Here is a 26,148-nt window from a genome sequence, read left to right as displayed (position 1 = left end):
TTATTCTAATTACTTTAATTGCATTATAGTTTTTGAACTGGAGAATTAAAGAACAAATATACACTAAGCATGTTTACAAAAAATTCAATAAGATAATAGAATGATAGCTAAAATAATGTAAGTCTTCATTAATTTTATTTTATATGAATAGTTGTATTGAAAAAAATGAATAATTGAAGAAAAAAATGAATAATTGGAAAAAAAAAATTACTAAGTTAAAAATGGTGGTAATTGGAGAATTTTTACTTTTCTTCAAGTAGGGGAAATGTATCATCAAGTGTTTATCCACCCAACCATGGATCAATCTTGATCCTTCCTTGCATATTGCTAACTAAAGTGAGCCCAATCCTCTACAAGGGAATAGGAGAAAACCTTCTAGGAACTAGCGTAAGAGTCCTACACCTTATCAGTCAAATCCTACAACTCTTGTCAACTTGGTGTGACCCTTGACTAGAGGTGTATCCAACATCTTAGGATTGTCCAACAGTTGAACTAGTGTACCTACGCAAAGGATTTCACAACTATGAAGTTAACCTCTCATCCTATCCCACTTGAACTTAAGTCATGTTAGATCATGGGGTTACTAAGGAATAAGATTCCCTCCTTTGGTATTCGAATCTCATAAACTATAATGATTCTTGTCCATGGATTAGTTTGGTAAGTATAATTGTAATTTAAAACTTGGCTCCAATGGATCAAATGTCGCTATACTTGGAATTGCCCCACATCTTGTCCATTTGTAAGTTTGATTTGATAATTTAGAATTCATAAAATAGTTGAAAGTGTTATAATTTTCTAAATACAAGAAATATCTTCTACCATCATGCTACATGCTAGAAGGGAGAGAGAACATACAAAATTTAGTTGTGTTACTGGTAGAGTCCTTTGACTATTAAAGTATCACTTTCATATGCTTTGACTTTTGAGACACAAAAATTCAAAGCTCATTGTTAAGATAGTTTCATATTATACCAGATGATTTTTTTTCCATTTACATATTTTATTTTCACATTAAATTTAGTCTCTTTGGTTTTGTCCATCCTATTGTCAACTGATGCAATGGTTTCTTCTTCTAGAGTATTTAGTCACTTTTCTTATTTAAAAACTATGGTGATTAGCACTAACATTTTTTATTAACAAAAAGGATATACAACATACTAGTAAATGATGTCATTACAATTTTCTCAAGGTTTATTATTTCTAGGTTGTGTATGTTACTATCTAGGCTCAAAATTTTAGTCTTTTTGAAGATTATCTTATAGGAAGAATTATTAATGTTTATATTTCAAGAAGAATGTAAAGTAAAAATGTAGACATGAATACCTTCTTGGGCATGCTATAACTATAGAAGATTCAAGATCACATATGGAAAGTTTTAAAGTAGAATAAAGAATTGATAGTCTCTAGGGAGCTACAGCTAAGAGGTTAGGAATTTTGTACATTCTAACTATATATGTTAAGTAATCTTAATGGAAAAATCAAATTAAAGTAACATTTTAGATAGATTGGCTACAATTAACATGCCAAAACCTTTGAGAGTTATACGAGGCATAGGTGACTTGTAGATGGAAATGTATGCTAGAAAACTTGGTGTAGTTCTTTATTACTTGAGATGGGATCTCAGTGATAGCAATCAATCACTACCTGTGCAGTATTCTACATTAATGCAAACTTGCACCGAACACCACCAAAAGGAAGGAAACAGAGCTGAATTTGCATAGTCTACTCACAACACCCACCTGTAGACACTTGGACTATTCTTGGCTCAATTTGTAAATCTCATTAAGAATGGTTCCAATTTTTTCCATCACTAGATAACAAAGAGGGATGTCAGAGTCATTGCCAATTTTTTCACCATTCTTTATGCTGAAATAGAGATTCAAAAATGCCTGTAATAAAATCTATCGGATCGCACATGTAAAATTCAAAATAATATACATCCACTATTCATGTCACATCATCCCCAAACTTCATCAATAATCTAGATTCCAATATATTTCCATGGGACAACCCTCTAGACTGAGAGAATATAAACAAGCCATATAGGGATGAATTGTTTACAATTAAACAGATAGTGTCAAAGAGAAAAGACGTTAGAATGAACATGAAAGCTCAAAAGTTGGTGTTTTGTACATGGCACTCTTGAGAAAGACATGAATATCTTTGGCCATATCAACTCTGGGATAGCTATCATACATACATACATACATATATATATATATATATATATATATATATATATATATATATATATATATAGACACACACACACACACACACAGATCTCAAAAACTGTGAATTTTGTATGTAGCAATCTTGAGAAAGGCATGAATATCTTTCTTCTAGTCACATTAATTCTTATATAGCTTACACAAACACACACTAGATAGAGGCTAGAAAACCATTATGAAAGTTGAAACAGTTCAGCTTAGTTGTGACTTCACATGTCAATGTTTTGAATGAATAGCGTCAAATATAATAGTCAATTTTGACTCGATCTCCAAAAGAACAAAGGTAACAACTATATCCCTTGGTGATATAGTTTGTGAGACAACTTTCACAATTTGGTTGGAAGATGTTTGGAGCCCTAAGAAAGCTAATGATGAAGATCATGCATATTTTTGTTGAATGCTTGAGTAAGATCATATCTGATTTATGAGGATGGCTTGTACCACTACAAAAGAGTACATGGCATTTAATAATTACGGGTTTCTAAACTTGGAAAAAATATATAATTGGACAAAACTATGATTCATTTGATAGGATAGTTTTAATTTTTATGTTTGCTAACAATTCATTTAAGAGACTTAAATGTAGATCAATCATTTGTCATTTGTAATGGCTACTTGCACAAGTGCTGAGATTAATGAAGATGCATAAAATAAATGAAACAATACTAATAAAAAGAGGATGAGGATAAACTAAACGTAGAAAAATGCTTCTAAATTGTCTAAAAGACTCATTTAGATATAAACAACGAGGAAAGACTTCTTTTGAAGGCATGGAAGACTGGATAATCATAAGATAACCATAGTAAATTCTGGCCTAAGATATAAAACAGTTCTGAAATGCATAAAGGGAGCATAGGAATTAAGGAAGGATTGATGGAAGAAGGGAGGGGAAGATAGTAACGAAGTACCTTCATTTGGTCAACAATGATGAAGAGTTTGACCTTATTTGAAGGGTGGTAACTGTGAAAGGCTATGACCAATGCAAGGGGCACATGTGGTGAACAGAAGTGACTCTTGCATTGTAAGATATAAAGAAGAGGTTTCGTTTGAGGAGGGCATCCAAGGGAGATAAAGTTGGGGAATAACATATCAGGGGACAAGCCATTGCTTGGCATGAGGGTACAAAGCTGATTTGTTGTACTTATCATTTCTTGTTTACAAAATCCATTAATGAGAGTATTAAAAATAATGACATTAGGCGCAAGCCCAATTTTTAATCATTTCCTTTTCTAGCCCAATGTCCATCAATCAATGAGCGATAAGTGAAATTGTCAGGAAAAATGTGTCGATTTACCATTTTTGTAAGGAATCTATGTGCTTGCTTTTGTAGCTTATCTTGCAAAGCCCGTTCATAAAAGGAGTGTAAGCAATAACATCAGGTAGAATTTCTTTCTTGTCCATTTCTGCCCATAGTTTAAAAGCCTGTTCTACATTACCATTCTTGAGATGTTCATCAATCAATACACTGTGTACAGTTTTGTCACGAATCAAACCTTCTCCAAACACTTCCCTCAAAAGCAAATGTGCCTCCTGTATATTACCTTCCTTGCATAACCCAATTGTAAGAGTAGTATAAGTAATCACATGAGGCAAAATGCCACTCTTTACCATATTATCAAATAGTTTGAATGCAACACTTGTGCAGGCAACCCTGCAGTGTCCAGCAATAATGATATTATACGTAAAGTTTTTTGGAGCCAGACCATTTAGAATTAGTTGGTTTAAGAGTCTGACTGCTTCTTCTAGCCTGCCAGCTCTACAATGACCTGAAATGAGCTGTAAGTGCACATATCAAGAGGTATGTTCCTTTCAAGTATGTAATGTAATATTTGATTGCCTCGCTTTTCTCTGCCAAACTTGAAATAACAAGCAATGAGTGTGTTGATCCCTAGAGAAACCTAGCTAATGCTGACAGAGAAATGTGCTTGGACATTGCAGGAGTGGATTGAACTTCAAGAAATTAATTTGGATTGTGTTAGGGATTGAACTGCAGGAGTCCATTGATTAGATTTTGATAGTTTTGTGTTCTATTTTTTGACTCATCAAATTTGTTTGCCTTGCTTTTGGATTACTGGTATTTATGAATATCTTAGGAGGTTGTTATAAGCACTAGTTTGAAAACTCCAGTTAGGGAACAAAGCAAATGAGAAATGTCTAGTCCAAAAAAAGATAAACATTGTATAGGGTGCATATAAATATATTCAAAACAAGGCAAGAAATGTCAATCTATAAAACAAAACTTCAACTCGCCTTTGTAATGCTGGGAAGGAGACTCTTCAACATTTCTAGCTGTTATTTGATCCTTTCACGCTGCCTTCTTTTTGAAATCTCTTTCAATGGATCAACTTGGAAGCATTCACGAGCTCTCCTCTGCTATAATCAACCACCAAAGAACCCAAGATGTCAAACCCTACTGGTGCTGACGTTGTTAAACCCTTTTACCGCATATTCCTGGCCACAAATCGTAGTGGTAGAAAATGGTTCAGTGTGCACGAGTCTTCTGGGTGCAATACAATAAGATTAGGGTGGAAAACATAACTTATTTCAATTTTTGGTTAAAGATGAACCCGTGTTGGTAGAAATTTTGATCAACACTTGTGTTGGTCAAAATTTTGACCAACACGGGTTCATCTTTAACAAAACTCATCACAATTTGACCAAATTAACCCCAAATTATCAGATGGTCGAAAGTTTTGGTCAAAAATTTGAGTCAAATGTACTAGTGACTCCCAAGCCTCTGGTAGACGTCCTATAACTGATCAACACTAGTCAACCCAAAACCCAAAACAGAAGCATAAAGAAATACACAATGCAAGCACATGTTTTGTTTTTGCTAAAATTACATACTTGATTTAAATGTGGAGGTTTCAGTTTTTGTTTCAAGTTTTAGATAATGAATGGAGAATCACGTGTACGTTTTTCCCATCCCATGTATTTGCTAAAAAATTTCTCTCCCAAAACCAATAGATTCAATTTTCTAATTATATTGTTTATGTAAATGTTGTCCAAGTTGACTCTTATCGAGTTCCAATAATTGCATAATTCAAGTCTTTGGTTTATAACACATTCTAATGATTAATCTTAATTAAACTAAGTTTAATTAAGTTAACTTATTAATATCTTTCTTTTTAAATAATAATTGACAACTATCATTGGTATTTTAAAACCGTTATCTTTTAAAAGAATGACCCATTAATTCAATCTCTTAAATATAATAATTATTCATAACTAATAAAATATATGTATACATATATATATATATATATATATATATATATATATATAGATATATATATATATATATATACTTATATATTAACAATAACAATGTTTTAATGAAAAATGAATTACAAAAATTGAATTGCAAATCGTGTCCAAACGATGCCATAGCCATTACCATATATAATATCCGCCATCAATTAAATGGTGTCGTGGGGGCCTGTTGTCGTAGGCCTACGACAATGGTCGCAGAGCCAGCCACTATTGTAGGTACAGAGGTGGGGGTACGGGCTCGGCCCTCCCCACCCAAATATAATATGTGAATCTTTTTTTCTTTATAAAAATTTATAACGTTTTATAAAAAATGTAAATCGCAATGCGATTAACATTCGGTTCTCCAATAAAATATATATGTATATATGTGTGTGTGTGTGTGTGTATATATATATATATACATGCAGAGATTAATTAAGCATTATATATATATATATAAATATAAAACATGTACATATATATATATATATATATATATATATATATATATATATATTTGCAGATCTGAATTAGCATATTCATATAAACACAATTTCCTAAAGGTTTTCAATTTAATGAAATCCATAAAAATATTTGTTCTCCAAATTTACTCAATAAATTTTCTAATGGATTTAAAACCCTAGCCCTGTGTTCTCTTCAGATCTATGCATATAAAGTTTTCTCAAATAATTTTTAACTACCCATATTGAGAATACATACAATTAAAATAGGAGAAACCCTTAGAAAACATATGGAAGACACGAAGAAGACAGGAAGTGCAAGATGTGGAAGTAGCATAAGCAAAATCACAAGAGTCCACCCGGATTCTGATGCTAATTCACTTTTCCTCAGAAAACTCGCAGAGCAAGCTCCTCCCTTCTCCAAAGTTCCCGAGTCCTCAAATGCTCCAAAACGCTCTTCCACACTATGTCTAAGTTGCTAGGAATGCCTGAATATAAAGGCCTCTCAAGAAGCACCTAGAATGTCTCTAGAAACAACTAGAAGGTGTAGACAACTAAGCATGAGTCTATTCCAACCTTCTAGATGAGTCATAAGGTTGTAGACACCATGTGCTTAATTGGTGCACTAACCCCCGTGTTGTTGACATATGAGAAATAAAAAGGTGCATTTACTGCTAGGCAAGCTTATAACTTTTGTTTAATTTTTTTATAACTTTCATTTTAATTTTTATAACTTTTATTATTATTATTTATTTATTACTTTATTATTATGTTATAATTATTATTAATTTCTAATTTCTAATTTTCTTTTATTTAATTCTTTTTCTCAATTAATTCTCATTTAATTAATTATAATCAAAATATCAAAGATCATGATATTATATTAATTTTCTCCAAATAATTAATTTATTAATTAAATATATTTATTTAAGACTTAATTAATAGAAAATTCACCATAGACCTCCAAGATAAAATATAAAAACCTATCATAGAAAAATTCACACAAAATCAATCTAAAGGGTTAAAAAATCATGAAATATGTCATCCGACACATTCAAAAGGCAAAATATCCAGATACTTGTCCTATCTCTCTAGGACAAATGGTTTAAGGGTTTGGGATTTGGACTTGAGAATTTATCTCCCTTCTCTTATCATTGAGATAGTATAATAGGGTACGCTCATCCTGGCAATTCAGGGAAGTCAATACCCGGTACCTACAACTTGCATAAAAACCATGCATGTACATAAAATATATATAATACTAAGCTAAACAAGAAATGGTAGGAAGTGGTGCATCGTGTAGATCCTGACGAGCAGGTGACTACGACTCCCTTCCTTAACCATATCAGAAATGCCATACAATAAGAACAAACACACACACCATACACATGCAAGTATGGGGTAAGTATCCATAATAAAACACATGAGATAATAAACCATCTAACTAATCATCATCAATAACTGAAAGCAATGTAATGATCATCATGCATACATGAAATGTAAAGTCTAAATGATCTCATCATATATAAACTGAATCCATAACATAATGTCTGATAGTCTCAAAACAATACCACTAATCCATCAACATAAAACTAGTCTAACATAGTCTGATAATAATAGCAACGATGTCTAGAAAGATGTGAACGAGGGAAGACACTACAGATAACATTGATCCATTCAAATATGTGCTCATAATTATTTTTCTAAATAATTGAATAATTAGTTTCAACAATTATGGGGAGCATATTTGAATTAATCAATATTATTAATTCACTTTTAATGTGTGATGAAATAGGAAGGATATTGATCCATTCAAAAATGTCATCATAATAGAATATCCTAATTAAAAAATAATTAGTTTCAACACTTATGATATATATATTTAATTAAATCAATATATTTTTTAATTCCCTATTTATGTGTATTAGCTAAAGAGGGTGGATTTAATTTAATTAAAGTACTTAGGACTTATAATTAAATTAATTCAATTAGGAGATCAATTTAGCTAATTTCAATCAATATTTAGGAATTAAATAAAGCATTTGATTAATACAAATGAATGATTTTCTACATTTGACACTTAGGTCAAGTAGAGGTAATCAGAATCAAAAATGCCTAGTACAATAGGACTTAAGTAAGATTGATAAACCAAAATTGGTTCAAAATACCGATGTGTCAATTTAAGAGTATTACAACCTCTGCATGCATCATGCATCAATCAAACCTTGAATTTAGATCTAGAATGAGATGGTTAATCAACCAATGAGCTCAACTCATAGGTCACCTCTTCGCAAGCATGGCTGAATTTGGGGAAATTAGAAATGGGCTATTTTTTTTCTCTCTTTTTTTTATAATCATGTAGGTGTCAAAATAACAACAAAATTGTTGGTATTACGATGGTGTTGAGTATAGTTTCAAAAAGAACATAAAAATCACACATAAATGGTACTCCTATCACAAATTAGTGTCATAATTTGACCCCAAATATTGTAGTGCATAGATAGGTATAAGAGTTCTAAGAATCTTACTTACAACTTTACTATCACTAATAACTCCTCTAGCAAATTTAAATGCACTCACAACTTCCTTTATTTAGTTCACATACTGCATATCATTCTCACCTTCCTTCATTCTCATGTCATCATATTTTCCTCTAAAACTTTCTTCTCATTCTTTAAGTAAATTCTCATCTCCACCATGTACAAGTACCAACTTGTCCTACATTTATTTAGCATTAATATAGTTCTCGATATCATCAAACTCAACATCATTCAAGGAAGTTGCAATCTCAATCATCATATTATTATGCTCTTTCTTATGGGCCATCTCTTCTATAGTCATAGGAGGAGTAGGAAAAACATATGAATTTTCTAGCCAATGTAAAGAATTGTCTCCAATTCAAAAATACATGTAACCTCATCCTATCTTTCCATGAGGATAAGTTCTCCTTGTTTTTCTTTGGTACCTCTCTTATACATTTTTGGATCTTTAACTCAAGTCCCTTCAAAGATCTTTCTTCAAGCACTCAAATCTTTTACCAATTGGTAGATAATTGGGGGGGTGAATAAGTTATATCTAGTTATCCACTATGCCTTTAAAACAATTTAGTACCAATTCAAACTTCATAAAATTTCACAGTTATAACTCAATAACCACATTCAAATTCTCAAATCAAATTTATGTCAACTTTACTTCAAGTCATTATCTCGCTTTTCTTTACTTATACTGAGTATCTGAGTAATAACTTAGCTTATATCGAGTTGTAGAAAATTTTTAACACATAAGCATTCACATATTTTGACACATATTTTTAACGTGGAAATCCTATAAAGGGAAAAACCACTTGGGAACTAGCAACACAAAAATTTCACTCTTCTAAAGTGAGCTCTATTAGGAGCTAGCCTTGTTAAAGGTTTACGTGAGTATTTTTAGTGTGACCTAGTTAGAGGATTTTAACCAAAGATCATCTAGACCTTATCACTCGTTGTCACTACTAAAGAGTGATTTTCTCTAAAGGACTTACAAACATCACTAATCAATGTTATTATGTAGGATTTCAAATACTCATTAGGACCACTCAATTAAGATATTTTACCTATCATAATGTTAAGAAAGTAACAATCAAATGATCTTTTGGGTTTAGCACTACCTTTCTTGTTTAAAACATTACTTTACTCAATTTCTTCCTTCTGATCTCTTTCTAGATAATTTGCACACTTTCACTTTCACTTTGCACTTCCTCTGCTTGGTCTTTTCACTTTTTCTCTACCCGGTTCACCTTGTTCTTATTTCTTCTTTACTTCAATAAAATTTTGTATACATCCTCACCAACATTAGTGAAAAATCAAGAACCAAAAATAGTCTCCATCATTTCCTTAAGTAGCTAACTTCTGCCTTCCATATCTTTCTAGATTTTGCAACTTAATCATGATTGTAGATCTTGGATTCAATGAACTTAGTCACTCAAGAATAGAACTTCCTTGAACTTTGTGCACATCTTCATCTTTCTTAAATCCCCTTCATTGTATCTTCATTACATTTTTCCATATGTAAATCTTGTAAATAGCTTTGACTTTATCCTTTGATCTTCTTGAACATTCTTAATTTTCACAAAAAATTCAGCCTCATATTAATCTTTTCCTCTAGTCTTCACTTAGTGAACATTGCAAATTTACTTAGACAATACATCACTCAGTTAAAACTAAAATTACTTGGTTAACACTAGACTTTAACTTTTCTTTGTAAGGCGGTCAATGATAACTATAATAACTCAATTAATAATGTGTCTCTTCTTTCACCTAGTTGTTTGGTGTAACTTATGTAGCTCAGTTAATAATTGAACTTCAACACAATATTACATTATTGAAAACTAATCAAACCAACATTATATTTTCATAGTCTGACTCATTCAAGTGCACATTGAATACCAACACTTATCAACTCTTTCATCATCTTACTTTCTTCAAATCATCTTCATCAATCAAATGATATGGTATTATATTGAATTAGCACAGTGTCTAACCAACTAAAGCTTGACATCAATGATCACATAAAAATTGATATGATTATTTTACATGCAATAAAATCATTATCAATCACATTATCAATTGGGCCTAACAAAAACAAAACAATTTGTTAGCGCAGTAAAGAAACCAGATTTTTATATTAGTGGAGTACATATAACATTGGATGTAACACCTAATGAGGTAGATCATAATAAAGATGGCATGTACACCACAAGTGATAGAGGATATATTTGAAACATTATGTCAGAATAAGTTAACATGGTAGCTAACATTAGAGATAGTGACAAAAAAGATGATAAACAAGAAAAAGAACAACATAGAAGACAAATAGGATGAGCAGAGAGTTGATGAGATCAGTAAAAAATAGGAAGTTCAATAGATTGATCACCATATAGTGGAAGACAAAGAACAACAAGATATGGACATAGATTAATCTACATTTCCATCTATAGAAAATGAAGATAAATCTTCATTAGCCACAGTAGATGATATCATTAGAGAAAATGATCAAAGAACTTTGGTTGGACAAAGTGCAGAAGGGGCAGTACAAATAAATACTTAACATTCTATTGTTGAGAAGAGATCAGTTCAAAAATAAAAGGATATTTCCACATCATCAACATAAATAACTTCATTACAAACATTATTCACAAGTGGGAATGTTGATGAAGATATCAAGAACTTAGTTTCAGAGGACATGGATGAAAATAGTTTCATGAAAATATCAATATTTTTATTTTCTAAAGCCCAATAAAAATTAGAGAAGTGGTCAGAAAAGATAGAGATAGTACTTGATAAAGCACTTGATAGATTACAAAAGCCTTTGCCTACACCATTACAGCTGCAAGGAACTAACATTGTAGACAATCTTAGTTAGGTTATTGATGAATTTGATGATCATTTCACTATATTTATTAAGACATCCAAGATAAAAATACAACATAAGTTTGAGTCTTTATAATTTCAAAAGTTATGTGCAAATAGTACAAATGATTTACAAGTCATTGATAAATGTATCAAAGATATGAGAGGTTGTATTTCTAAAGGGAAGAAGATATACACTACATTCACAAGGTCACATCATTATGTTGAATATGTCACAAAATGAATCAAAGAAGGTGAGGACACTTGTTAGAGAAGATAGCCAATGAATTGGAGAAGTATGACTTTAGTGTGATTTAAGTGGTAAAAGAGTAAATTGGACACTCAATTCCATACACACTTTGGCACATGAAAGAAATAGAGTTTTAGGTAGATTCACTCTATTGAAAGACAACTTGACCCCTCAGTTGGATATTCTACAAAAGGAGTTGAATACTTAAATCAAAGGAAAATAAATAATATGAAAAGTTCAGTCTTATGAACTTACATGGAGCAGAGATAGCTATATATGCAATTTGTGTAGTTATACATGTAGCAAAATCTGTCATGAAAACTTGGGATGTGGTATGTGAAACATTAAGAGTAAATGTTTTAGATTTCATGAGGTTATTGGGTTAGAGAGAATTTTTTGACACCACAATTTTGACATGTATATTCTTATGATACTCACTTTTTCTATCGATGTCAAAGGGGGAGTGAGGATAATGAAAAATACATAATTTATATATGAAAGGGCGAGTAGAAGATAGAAGATATGTACAAAGTGTTGGAAATTAGTATAGACTAGTTGACTGAGAGGAGGGGTGAATCATGAACCAATAAAATTAATATTGTAATTCACAAATTAAACATTCACCATATAATATGATCTAATTGCGTTCATGAAATACCAAAAGCAATAAAACATTCATCACACTTGACACAATATTTGGTAACCCAAAAACCTTCCAAAATAGAAAGTAAAACTGGGGTGGGGATGATACTCGCAAGCTTTATTACTGCAGTATAAAGTTAGCCTGTTAAAGCTTACAATTGATCACTTATGACGATCTTCCCTATTAGGAGCAATAAGGATTGTTAGGTCCACCTTGTGAAAGGATTTATAATATAAAATGAAGTGTGCACTTCATTAGGAGATTTGGAAAAGACTATTAAGTCCACCTAGTTAGAGGACTTGGCTGATGCACCTATTAGGATGAATCAGTGATTGATCTTTGATTTGCAACTAAGCTTGTCGAATGAGATTCCTTTGAAATACAATGATCACCTGACTATGATAGATAAGACTTTACATTTCCTTATACTTCTTGTAGCCTTCTTAATTTGCACTTATCTGCTTCTTGCTTGATATGCTTTGATATATTCTATTTGGATATGAAAAGATATATTACATATATACCAATCCAAAAAATTATCTTCTAGAGTTGGATACAATACCAAATTCAAAAAACATTTCACAAAGTTGGCTCACTACTGTAACTTAGGTTTTCAAGACCACTTGGGTGATGTTTTGACACTCATCAACACTCGAAAAACTCTGCGACTCAATTGACGTAGATGCTCAGTCCATATTGATCACTTGGAGTAATAGAAACTCGATCAGCACTAGATGACTCAACGAACACTGAAGAACTTGGTAGACACTAAAAATATCAATTGAAACTCCATGGCTCAGTCAACACTACCTTCATTTTCTTTGTTAGTACTATCAGCTTGGTAGATACTAATAAGCTTGGGTAGCACTGCACTTTGCCTCAGATGCTTGGTAGACATTGTAAACCTTGGAAAATACTATATTATGTCTTAGATGATTGGTAGACATTATGATTCTCGGCATGAACTACAATCAAATTGATTGGCTTGGTAGCAACTAAAAAACTTGGTTTGTACTGCTAACAGTATGATAAGCTCAGTAGCAACTATAGAGCTCGGTAGAAATGTAACCAACTAACTAAGTGTTAAGTTACTAATGGACAAATGATTTGGCCATAAGGTCAAAACAAAAGAGGAGAATGTGAATAGGTATGAATAATATAGCTTCATATACAAAAGATAAATTTTGTGAGGTCACAATTTTGTCAAGTTTTATGATTTTGATGATTTTATATACTTCGTTATTTTTTCTCTACAAGTTGCCATCACTGTTAAGGGGGGGGATCATTGGAAACTTTTCTAAGGTAAGAACATGAATTTTTTGATTAATGGAAACTTTATGCATGGTTAAGATTATTCATTTTGAAGATAACATTTTGGTATGTTAACATTAAGAAATAGCCTAAGTATAACAAGGAAAAATAGGGTATAGGTTGATTGTATTTGTCAGCTAGCTTCATTAGAAGTACCTACAGAGATGCAATTTGCGATATGTTAGAATAAGATTTTTACTTGATACACCTATGTTCTCTCAATTTAGTATGAGAGTTGGAACATTTTTAAGATGGAAAATTACTTAGTAGTTTGTTATTGTAGAGATAGAGTACATGGGACAAGTTTGGTATTTTGGCTAAGGAAATGAATTGACTTATCAATTCAAGGGCTTGGGAATCAATGGATTACATCCTAAATGTTAAACCTTTCCTAAAATATCTTACTATTATGTTTTGGAAATTTTTTATTTGATATTCAAGCTGACCAGTTGAAGAGTTAAGAAAATGGGTATAAAGGAATATCATTTTGATAAGCAAAGTAGAAAATGCTTATGCTATGGTATGATCATTATGTATGAGTTTTTCTTATGTTTGATGGATAATGTTTTGATGATTAGAGAAGAGCAGAGGTATATGAGCATGATCAAATACAAGGGACAACAAAGGACTAATTGGATATTTGAGATATCAGCATAGTCAAGCTTTTGTTATTTCTATATACTACTTGTAAAGTTGTATATTATTATAGAGTAGTGAGATCATCATTTTTTAATATAACTCCTAATAGGGTTGAGGCTCTAAAAAGGTCTAAGTCCTCTAACAAGGAAAGATACACTATATTTATGTAATAGACTCCTAACAAGGTCAAAACCTTTCATAAGGTACTTTTGATTAGTGGATCATTTTGTGGGTAGCATCCCCACTAAGGTTTTCCCTAATTAAAAAAATATGTTGTGATGATTTTCTTTGTGGCATGCTTGTTATTTATATTCAGTTTAATTATTTATGCAAGCTTAAAGTTTATTTCTAATATCCATATTTGGGTAAAAAGTCTTGGAATACAAATTCACCCCACCTTCCCTAGCATCCCCTGTTGCTAACATCTACCTCCATATGAACCATGAAAGTGGAAGAAGGAAATAAAAAATTTCAAACCTTCACCATGGCCAATATAACATACCCCACCTCATCAAGGATGAGAAGACCCAAAAGTCTAGTTGAAATTTCAACCAAAAACAAATTAACATTGAGTAGTCCACAAGCTCTTGAAAACTATCAAAAGATGTTTGGCCACCAAAAAAAAAGACTACTATCCTTACTAATTAAAATGGAAATTCTAAATCATAGAAACATAAACATAACCCCAAAAGTGTCAAAAACTTCCATCACAACCCAGCCCCTACGGGCAAAAAATCATTGCATCAAAAACTAAGTTAGATACCATCTTAAGAATCATAACAAGGGGAAGCATTAAATACTAGAACAAACATTTCCCAAGTCACATCAAGAGTTGGGTCATCACATTCCCATTAATGTTGGCTTATTAAAAACATGATCAAAGTACAATAGAATGATTAATTAAATCTAATAAGAATCATCCAAAAAAAATGATATACAACCAAATGAAAGGGTATTACAATTTCACTCTATTGTTCGAATAGTAGACATCAATTCAATAGTTGAAGGTTATCCATAAATGATCCATAAATAAGAAAATGCACTTAAGTAGATTTAAAAAATTAGATTTTTCTCTTATTGTTTGTTCCAAAGGAATATATTATCTTTTAAGAACCATTTTGATATGTGCATGTATATCTTATTCTCTCTTTACTGTCTTCATACTTGAGTCGTATCTCTAACTAAAAAAATACTAATATGGCTACCCCCTTGATCTAAAAAAATCCTTAAGTGTAAGAAATGTCTAATTATCTCTAATTCATTGGATCATCCTCTTAGTGTTTGTAATTATAATAATCCATATTCATTAGATACAGCCAAAAACAAGCTGGAGAATCGTCACACTGCATGACCATCAAGTCAAGGTCATGGAGAAATGAGTACTTCATTATAGGCATGACTAGAATGATGCCAAAAGATCATTTTTTGGCCTAAAAATCATTGTTTCCCTTCTCCACAATCATCTTAGATGTTTTATAAAAAAAGAGACAACAAGAGGGTGTTGGCCCATGGTACAAAACAACACTCTTAGAAGAACATTAATAACAAAAAAGAATGTAAAGAGCCTTAAGATGTGTCTAGTCATGGACCTTCCACTGTCAAAAACTAATTTCTCAAAAGCAGCAAACAACCACATACTTTCAAAACCATAGTTCAAAACAATAAGCATAATATAGTATAGTAATCAAACTGAAAAGAGAGTTTTAAAATCATATCATCCCACACTTGGTAGGGCTAGTAATCTTATATTTTATGCATGGAGCTTTCTTTATGTATTATTTAAAACTTGAATGTAGATTTATTTATTTTTAACTTTTATGTTTTTATTCTATTGTTTACATTGCACAATAATTACAAGTATTATTATTCTACAAGCATGAAATGAGATCAATACAAGCTCATGTATGCACCTAGAAAATACTTAATCAAGTTATTGTTGAGCTCTCCCTTTTGTATCTCTTCTTTTCTTAATAAAGTTTTGCCCCTCTTTTAGTTAAAAAAGAAATCACACCAAAATGCACCAATAGAATATGAAGAATTACGTAGAGATTTACTTGTATTAAAGTGAAAAAAATTCTAGTAATAGTTTTGAATCTTAAGAAACAAGATAGAAACTAGAAACATATTTTATGCAATCATGAAGAGAAAACATAAATGAAAAGATGAGGAAATAGTGTAGAAGGCATCAAAACTATATGAGAAGTTTCTAGAATCTATAATCATATTGTTTATGTTATATGGTAAATACTATTAAGGATAATTAGTAGATGATAATTTATTTTTTATTTTTTATTTTTTATTTTTATTTTTTAAATAACTATGTAATAAGACCCAAATTAATCATTTCAATATAGATAAGCTAATAGAAAGTTTTAAAGATAGCTTTTAAAAGAAATGGAAATTATTGAAGATGCATTTTTATTAAATTAGCATGAGTGTGGAATCATTAAAATAGAAAAACAAATAAAATAATTTTCTAATTATTTTAGTTGGCTTTAAGTGACTGAGCGTCATAGTAAAATATTTGAAGGATAAGACAAGAGCGTATAGCACAATGGTAACTAGTGAAATCTGAAAGATCTTAGATTGAAATAAAAAAAATTAATTAATTACTAAAACTTAAAAACAATTCAACAAAGTACCAATTTATTATAAAATAAAAATTTAAAAAAATTATAATTTCTAAATCCTAAACTTAAACTATATTAGGAGGGACACTTAATTTATTTTTTCAAAAACTCCCTTATCTCTTGATAAGATAAGATTTCCATTTTAAATTAGATTTAGGCACTACCCTGGTCCATAGGCAATCATAAATACCATCCTTTAACTGTCACACAAAACACTTGATCTCAACCATTTAAAATTGAAAGCTACCCCAAGGACGCCAATTGATTTGTAGCTCTGATCACCTGCTACAGATATTGGCTTCGTAATTTTCATGATTATTTCTGAGTTACTTTATCTACATTTATATGTAAAAAAATCTCAGCATGTGAAAAGTGAAGTACTGATGTGTCTTGTATTCATTATGTCTGTATGCTTAAATGCATATTTCAATAAGGCAGTTATAGGCCAAAGAATTTTATACCAGAAATTATTATATTTCCTATGATCTTTAATTAGCTTAAACATTTCACAAAAGCTAAGCTGAAACATTTTGATACCAAGAGCAGATGGTAGGAATCCCAAATAAACTAAGAAACTAAGTGTTGCAGATGCCTGTGGATTTCATTAAAAACACGGTGATAAACTATAAACTATAAGTATTTATTTCGGTGGAATTGCAAAATCTTATTTTTGGGTTAAAATTGGAATACGTATTCTATTTTACTTTGCATTCCAATTCCGATTTGGTACAACCAAACGAAGAATTCAAAATTTTAAAAATTTACATATGCCTATTCTGCTTGTATTCTCGTTGTCAAACGAGCCCTTATAGTTCCAATCTTTATTTATTTCTACATCAGATAATCTAATGATATCAAGGAAAAAAAACACAAAATCAAAAACTTCTATACTAATATATAATAACCTAAATTTCTATATCACTGAACTGAAGTTATTTTTTAAAATATGAAAACTAAAAATATTTTAGAACATAAAATGCTCATTTGCCTTAAAAAAATCGAAAACAAGCTCAAAACAGTTGTATATCATTTCCATTTCTCTCAGTATTCGCCACCTTTGACTTCAAATGCTATGAGCTGTAAACGTTTAAAATTGCAGAGCTTTAAATATTGACTGTAATTTTCCGTGATTGTTGCTGAATTACTTTACCATAGATTCTCAGCATGTAAAAGTAAATCCATGTTTTTGTTCATGTGAACTTTCACCTAACCAAACAATAATTATTGAAATAAAAAAGAGAATAACAGAGCTTTCATTGCAACGCTGTTTCCCTATGGATTCAGTTCTTCATTCCAGTTGTTAATTAAAGCTTTTACATATTCATTAACCAAACATGCTTATTGCCTTTGAGTTTACATTGAATGTATGCTCAGCATGGTTGTTAGCATTTGATGTGCTTTCAATTGTCGAAAATACACATTAAAAATAGTCACTTGTTACAATAATAGATCATCTCTTTCCTGTTCATGGATAAATACATGTACTTTGGAATGTCGCTTTCTTTCAATGATTACAATGTGGTTTTTTTTTAATTATTAGTAGTTTAATTGAATCCATGATCGGTATGTTCAAAATATAACAAGCTCGATGTTGGCTGATATTTGATGATTTTTTTTTATTGTGAAATTTAACTGTTACAATTCAATTAATAGATAATTTATTTTAATGTTGATTGACATATTAAGAAGTATAATTTGAAATTTGGTGTTTTCTTTAGTTATAATATGGTTAAGGAGGATTCTATATGATCTTTTATTTATTTATTTAAGCTAGTCTTGTATAGTTATTAACAATTGCAATGTAGTTATAAGTATATTTGGTAGCAATTATTAGTTAATGTATTAGCAAATGTTGGTTGGTCTTATAAATTTTAACTATCAATTATTAATGTTAGAATAATGGTACTTATATAAAAACAAGTAATAAAATGAGTGATATAAATGAAAATGAAAAAAAAAACATAACTAATATGAGTAAGATTTCAAGCACTTCATGTGGCTTCAAAGCTTGTTTATGTAGATTTGATTTTATTTTTAAGATTTTAAAACTTAAATTATTGTCTTCTAAAAAGAAAAATCATTCCAAATTTTGATATTGAATCAATCCTTCAATGTATTTTTTTGTCTTTAAATTTTAGTTATGTGTGTGTGTGTGTGTGTGTGTGTGTACATATATGTATATATACATACATATATCTATATCTATGTATGTATATATACATATATATATATATATACTTATACATATACATACATATATATATGTATACATATACATACATACATATACATATACGTATACATATGTATATGTATATGTATATCTATGTATATATACATACATATATATATACGTATATATATGTATATGTATATCTATGTATATATACATACATATATATATATATATATATATATATATATATATATATATATATATATGTATGTATGTATATGTATATCTATGTGTATGTATATATATATATATATATGTATGCATATGTATATGTATATCTATGTATATATACATACACATATATGTATGTATATATACATACATATATACATACATATATGTGTATGTATATATACATAGATATACATATACATATCCATATACATACATACATATATATATATATATATGTATATGTATATATGTATGTACATATATATACATATATATGTATATATGTATGTATATGTATGTATATATGTATGTATACATACATACATATGTATACATACATATGTATGTATGTATACATACATAAATACATACATATACATACATATATACATATATATGTATATATATGTACATACATACATACATACGTATACATACATATATATACATACATATACATAGATACATACATATATATATACATACATACATACATGTGTGTGTGTGTCTGTTAGGGTCACTAATCGCTAGAGTGCACAAAAACAGTGTTAATTATAGGATCCTCCCACAATTATAGATTAAGCTCTCCACCTCTGTATAATAGTTGTACATAAGGGAATCGAGAGAGGTTGGTTGTATTGGTGATCTAAGTTACAAGTCTCAAATTTCAAGTATGGGTATCTCGAAAGTGGCAAGGTGTCAACCCTAGGAAGAGTACCACAAAGTATATGTTTAGATTGAGAAATTAAGGACCAATTACTGAGTTGGGTAAAATCTTCCTCACTTCTATTTCTATAATAAGAAGGGTAGTTTTCCTAATGTGCCAAATTATATGATATTACTAGGAATGAATAGCTAACTTACCATAAACCATACCTATCGCACTCCTATTTAGATTTCATAATGTATTTATGAGCTAAAATCTTAAAAAAATACAAAGCTATGCGCCTTTATATACATATAAAAACCCTTACTAGGTAGAGTATAAAATATAGATGAACAACCATTTGGTGTTGTTTCACTCTCATGTTGGGAAACATGGACAAACTAACACACCACAATTGAAAGAAAGTGATTATGATTTTGTAGAGTGTTGAAGTGATGATAAGGGGAGAAAATATAAGATCAATGCTAATTCTAGTAGGAAAATAGAGGCATCGACTCATTGAAAATATATAATAATTGGAATTTTGGTGTGACATGCTAATGGAGGTCTTAGTAAAGATTGTGCTTCTTAGGAAATATATGTAAGCTAGAGGCTCTACACATGCATACAAAGAAATAATAAAGTAAATGGACCATTTTTTTGTTATACTTAGAAATTCATAGACAAACCTAAATATATTAAATTATACTATTGTAAAAATATACCATGCAAGATCTTTGCAAGGTGTTTAGATGCATCAAGACAGCCAATTGATCACATGTACTCATAGAAATTAATAGAATATGAATGGAGACGCCCAATAAAAATCAATTGCACACATCATTGTTTAGATTTTAAAATAATTTTACCAAAAATTTGTGAGAATCTCATATTATTAAAACAAAAAGTAGAAGGTGTTAGGAATGTGTGTTTAGTTTTTTTTTTATGTCAACCTAATGTGTGTGCTAATGCCAACTTGATGGAGAATTGTATGTGTTCAGTATTGTCAATGATGTAAACCTAGTGGATAGTTGTGATACCTAGTGTATGGCAAGTTAAAGTATACAAGAAAGAGTATTATAAGTCTAATATGTAGGAAACAGTATTTGAAATCTAGTAGAGGTTTAATATTAGATGTTGAAATATTGTTATAATGTCTAGTGAATATGGTAAGTCAGAATGTGGTATATCTAGAAGATTGTAAGTACACGAAATTAGTGTATGTAGGAAAGAGTATCTAAAATCCTCATGGGATAGCTACATAAGAAGTTGGTGGCTTCTATTTTTTGGAATTAATATGTATGGTCTATAGATTTTGCACTATCATGTTTTCAAGTCAACAAAAGTTCATTTTTATAAGTTGTGTTTTTTTTTTTGTTAATAGTAAGATTGGTTGTCACAAATGGTCAAAATTGGTTTGCCAAATACTTTGCATTGATGTTTTTGGTTGCGCAATTTGGTCAACATGTTCATAATGTTAGAGGTTTGGTTAAGAATGTCAGAGATTGTTGAGGTGTGCTAACATAAGTGTTTTCACATTGATATCAACATGCATTTTGTCATAGATAGTGTATTGTGCAGTGTGCAATTTGGTTATTTGAATAGCTCAATTACTATATTGAAGATATTTTTGTTTTGTCACTATTCCTAGCACTTTTGGAATTGGATTCATGATTTCTTTATCTCGTTTTGGCTTGAACCTTTTGCCTAGAAAAAAAAAATTAACCCCCATCAAATTTAACCAAATATGGCATGCTTTCAAAGTCTGAATCCTCTTCACATTATGAAAATAAAGGAATATTATTTCATTTTCTCATAGTCAATTGATGTTCATATTTCACTTTTTACTAGTGTGTATTTGTAATAATGTGATGCTCAAAATTCAAGTGCAAGTGAACAAGGTGTGGTAGAGGTGGCCCACTTGCAAGAGATCTTAAAGGATTGGGAAATGGATAGTTGTACAATTGCTAGTGCCTATAAATCTTCTACATTCCATGATAGATCTCTACTACATGGTCGATAGGAAAGTCAAAGATCTTTCACATGTTGCTTTAAGATCCTATAGTCCTAGGATCCTTGATGCTAATTTGGTGCTAGAAGAGATTTTCATGCAAAATATTCCACCTCTTTTCCACATCGAGGCTTAGTATTTAGGCAGGGTGTGTAGGGTGCAAACCCTTGTACTAGTGGTTGTATCATATGGATGAATTCTAATAGTCACAAAGGTTGGTACAAGTGGCTCTCATGTTTGACAAGTTAGCTATACCTCCTTCCTAAAAGGACCAAGAAAAGGGGACTAAGGTGGTTGCAGCTAAAGATAGGTGGTCCCATCTAGATAATAACCTAAACCCCACATATGTATGGTGTCCCAAAAATGATTGAGATCCTCCCCACCATCTATGACCAATACTTTAGTCACTTATTGGTTTTTGGTGTCCTTTTCTCTCCAAGGTTGGGTTGTGTTTATGTTTACACATGTTGCATATATGTGTGTTATTTGTTTCTCAAAGAAATGTGCATTTTACTCCTAAGGGGTGATCCTAAATCCCCCTACTTTTTTGTGAATAGTGTACTATTATCTTATATTAATAGAAATATCTATATTTATATTAAAAATTTAGGAAAACAAATCATAATTCTTTTAGTAGAGCCACCTTCTTTAATAGAGAGAATATTAGAGTTATAGGTTGTACAAGATAAGAAATTTGTAATAAAGGAGGTCAATCAAGAGTGAAGGCATATTCATCTATGTAAGGAAGGTAATCTACGTCATTCTAACATATGTTTTGTCAAGTACTCAAGCTCAATATATATTTCAATCTTTCATTTCAATTAGAAAGAGTGGTACAAGAAGAAAGAAAGAAAATCAGATTTTAATGCATGTGAAAGATATTTTGGAAAAATGAAAATTAGGAGCAAAAAACATTTATTAAAAAAGGAAAAGAGTCACAAAATGAAACAATATTAAAGTTGATTGAAAAAAAAAATCTTTTTTTCAATCATTTACTTGAAGCATATGTCAAGGAAGATCGATGTCTAAAGTTTAAGGCTATACTATGCAATACATCATGGTGATTCAATTAAATTTTGTATGCGATGCATGTGATATAATTAAATGTTCATTTGATGAGAAATATACAACTCAAGATAAAAAAAAATTATTTGAATCTATAACTCTTGTTGATTGTGAGGCTAAGTAAGAGGATAGTGATAAAGGATATTTTCCAATAAATGTTGGTTTTAAGATAATGAGAAAATGGATTACAATAGAAAAGGTTATAGAAATTATGTGTAAGGAATAAGAGAGATCATTTAACTAATTATGAGGCCAAAGAATAAAGGCCTTGGATATTGTAAGAAAGTTAGAACTGATGTTCTCAATGTTATAGGCTTTAAAAAATTGGTTCAAAGAATGTAGGATTTGCATTTTCATAAAAAGGGACATAAAGAAGATAAGTGTTGGGATCTGAACATGCTTTCAATTTGTGGGTTGAAGAATCACTATGAAGAGTTATGTTTGAACATAGAGAGGAATTGATAATCTATGAAAGATTATATGCATATTGACTATGGATGGATTAATGGTTCTAATTGGAAAAAGGTTACAAGAATATTACAAAATCTTATACAAGAATAAATATTCTTATGTTAGACAACTTAGCAAACATACAAAACTAAGCAAACAAAATATCAAACATACAAAAATAAGTAACATTATTGTTGAACCTGAGTAGTTGTGGTGGTGGTCACAAAGACCATAGTGTTAATTGCAAAGATCATTGGTAAAAGGTTATAATATTGGTAGAAAATATCCTTGAGGTTGTAGTGTTGGTTGTGGATATTGTTGCTAAATTGATGAAATATTTGGTCTCAAAGGTCACTATTGAAATTGACTATAGAGATCATTAAAATAATTTATCATGTAAAGTTTTTTGGAATATTTATCCTTGTTTATTATATATGTGAAGGTTTTCATTATAAAGGTATTTTAAAATGATCTGCACTCAAAAAAATACTAATTTCAAAAGTGATGGAGTTGCTTGGAGCTTTGCTAGGGTTTTGGGTTCTATGTTGAGTTTTTAAATCTTGCATATATGTGAGTCATATTGCATTTACTGGAGGATTTCAATGGTTTTATAATGGCCCTGACCAACTTTAGCTAAAGAGTTAATGTCAGTGTTGGAATTGTGGCAATGAAAGCTCGTGGAAGGTGTTTCACAAGGTATGCCTTACTCTGATGTTGTGCTTCTCATTCAAGATTTTGATAGTGCCTTGGCTAGAGAAATGCACTTTGATAGGATCTTTTGTAGATAGGGTTCCTCTTGAAAGCATGTTGCAAGAATGAGTTGCTAAGGGCAGGACTCCTCATGGGGGTTGTTCATGATGTTCAAAGCTTTGCTAAGGATTTTTTTTGTTTCATTTTTTGAATCAATCCCACATTGAAGCTATCCTCTCTCATGGACCTAGACTATTTAGTCTTCCCTTTTGGTTTTTTAGCATTGATCCCAAGATTTAACTATCTCAAATTACAAGAAGTTTAAGGTCCTAATCTAGGTTTAATTTCTCGGTCCTCCTTTTCATTGTTGGTTGTTCATGTAGTGTCTCTCGTGTTTGTATTGTACCTTATTATATTTTAATTTGAGAGAGATACTTTGATACTCATGTTGAATGACATTCGAGATGACTTAATGGTCAGATATTATATTTTGATTGTCAGTATCATGGATGATAGATGCTATGTTGCTTAGTTTGATCATATTTGCATGATGATGCTTATTGATGTGACATGATTCTTGATGATGAGATCTAGTTATTTTGTATTCTTGAAAGCATGTTGCAAGAATGAGTTGCTAAGGGTAGGAATCCTCATGGGGGTTGTTCATGATGGTCAAAGCCTTGGTAAGGGTTTTTTGGTTTCATTTTTTGAATCAATCCCACATTGAAGCTATCCTCTCTCATGGACCTAGACTATTTAGTCTTCCCTTTTGGTTTTTTAGCATTGATCCCAAGATTTAACTATCTCAAATTACAAGAAGTTTATGGTCCCAATCTAGGTTTAATTTCTAGGTCTTCCTTTCCATTGTTGGTTGTTCATGAAGTGCCTCTCGTGTTTGCATTGTACCTTGTTATATTTTAATTTGAGAGAGATACTTTGATACTCATGTTGGATGAGATTCGAGATGACCTAATGGGCAGATATTATATTTTAATTGTTAGTATCATAGATGATAGATGCTATGTTGTTTAGTTTGATCATATATGCATGATTCAATGCTTATTGATGTGACATGATTCTTGATGATGAGATCTAGTTATTTTGTATTCAAACATACACTATGTTTATGATTATATGATGGACTTATTGGATTCTAGATACTATGATTTGATGCTACAGATATTTACTTCATTCTTACTTTGAGATGTTTTATGATGAAGTGAATGATTTAAATAGGTTATTTTAATGTGATTAATTACATGATTTAATGCATTTATTGCTTTGGCTATATTATTATATGCAATTGGACTTGATTGTGTTGTTTAATGTGCTTGATTTGTATCCCCAACAGTGGTACATGGAGTTAGTTATTTGGTTGTTTATACCTAGCCAATGTCATCCCTGTATGGGCGATGTATCTTATTTAATTATTTAATTAAACTCTCTGGTGGTTTAATAAATCCATATTCATTTACAATTGTGACTAGACCAGTATTCTATCTGTACATTTAGATGTTCACATTTGTCGCAAAAATTACTAAGGAATATTGCAATTTAATGCCTTATAGGAATTTTATTATTTGATTTAATTATTTTAAATACCAGTAGCTTTTCTGTAGTTGAATTCTATTTAATTAGAATTGACCAATTTTTTCTGGGATAAAAAGAGGTTTAATTAAGTGAGCCAGTTATTTTCCTATTTTAATATTTCACTTTTCAACTAAATATATGTCCCAAAAAGTGAGTTATTTCTCATTTTCTCACCTTTAAATTTGATTTTGAGGGCAAAATCCAAAAATCCTCTTAATGAGGAATTATTGTTTTGCTCATTGTGGGAGATGCGGGTGTGGGATAGGCACAAGGTTGATCTCGTTGGATCTGGCTCGAGGAGACCTTGATTTTCCAAGACTTTTGACAGCTTTAACGAAGTGATTATTTTATCATGAGCATTCCTATATTCATCCTTTTGGTTGCTAGATAGGGCTCTCCCATTTTTACATTTCAGCTCTGTTTTAGAGTCTATTTTGGATATTAGTTTGCTAGGAGGCAGAGAACTAGTGTTCCCCTCC

General features: G+C 30.6%; 1 pseudogene; it reads right to left on the bottom strand.

Moving 5' to 3' along the window:
- The window catches only part of LOC149578163 (DNA topoisomerase 2 pseudogene), a 98,176-nt pseudogene extending 94,334 nt beyond the window's left edge, over window positions 1-3,842 (bottom strand).
- Between the last annotated feature and the right edge of the window lie 22,306 nt (window positions 3,843-26,148).

Source organism: Cupressus sempervirens, chromosome 1 (assembly GCF_028749045.1).
Source record: "Cupressus sempervirens isolate cs-2001-9-10 chromosome 1, ASM2874904v1, whole genome shotgun sequence".
NCBI lineage: Eukaryota > Viridiplantae > Streptophyta > Pinopsida > Cupressales > Cupressaceae > Cupressus > Cupressus sempervirens.
Note: the sequence above shows the minus strand (reverse complement) of the source record. Positions and strands in the feature narration are given on the sequence as shown.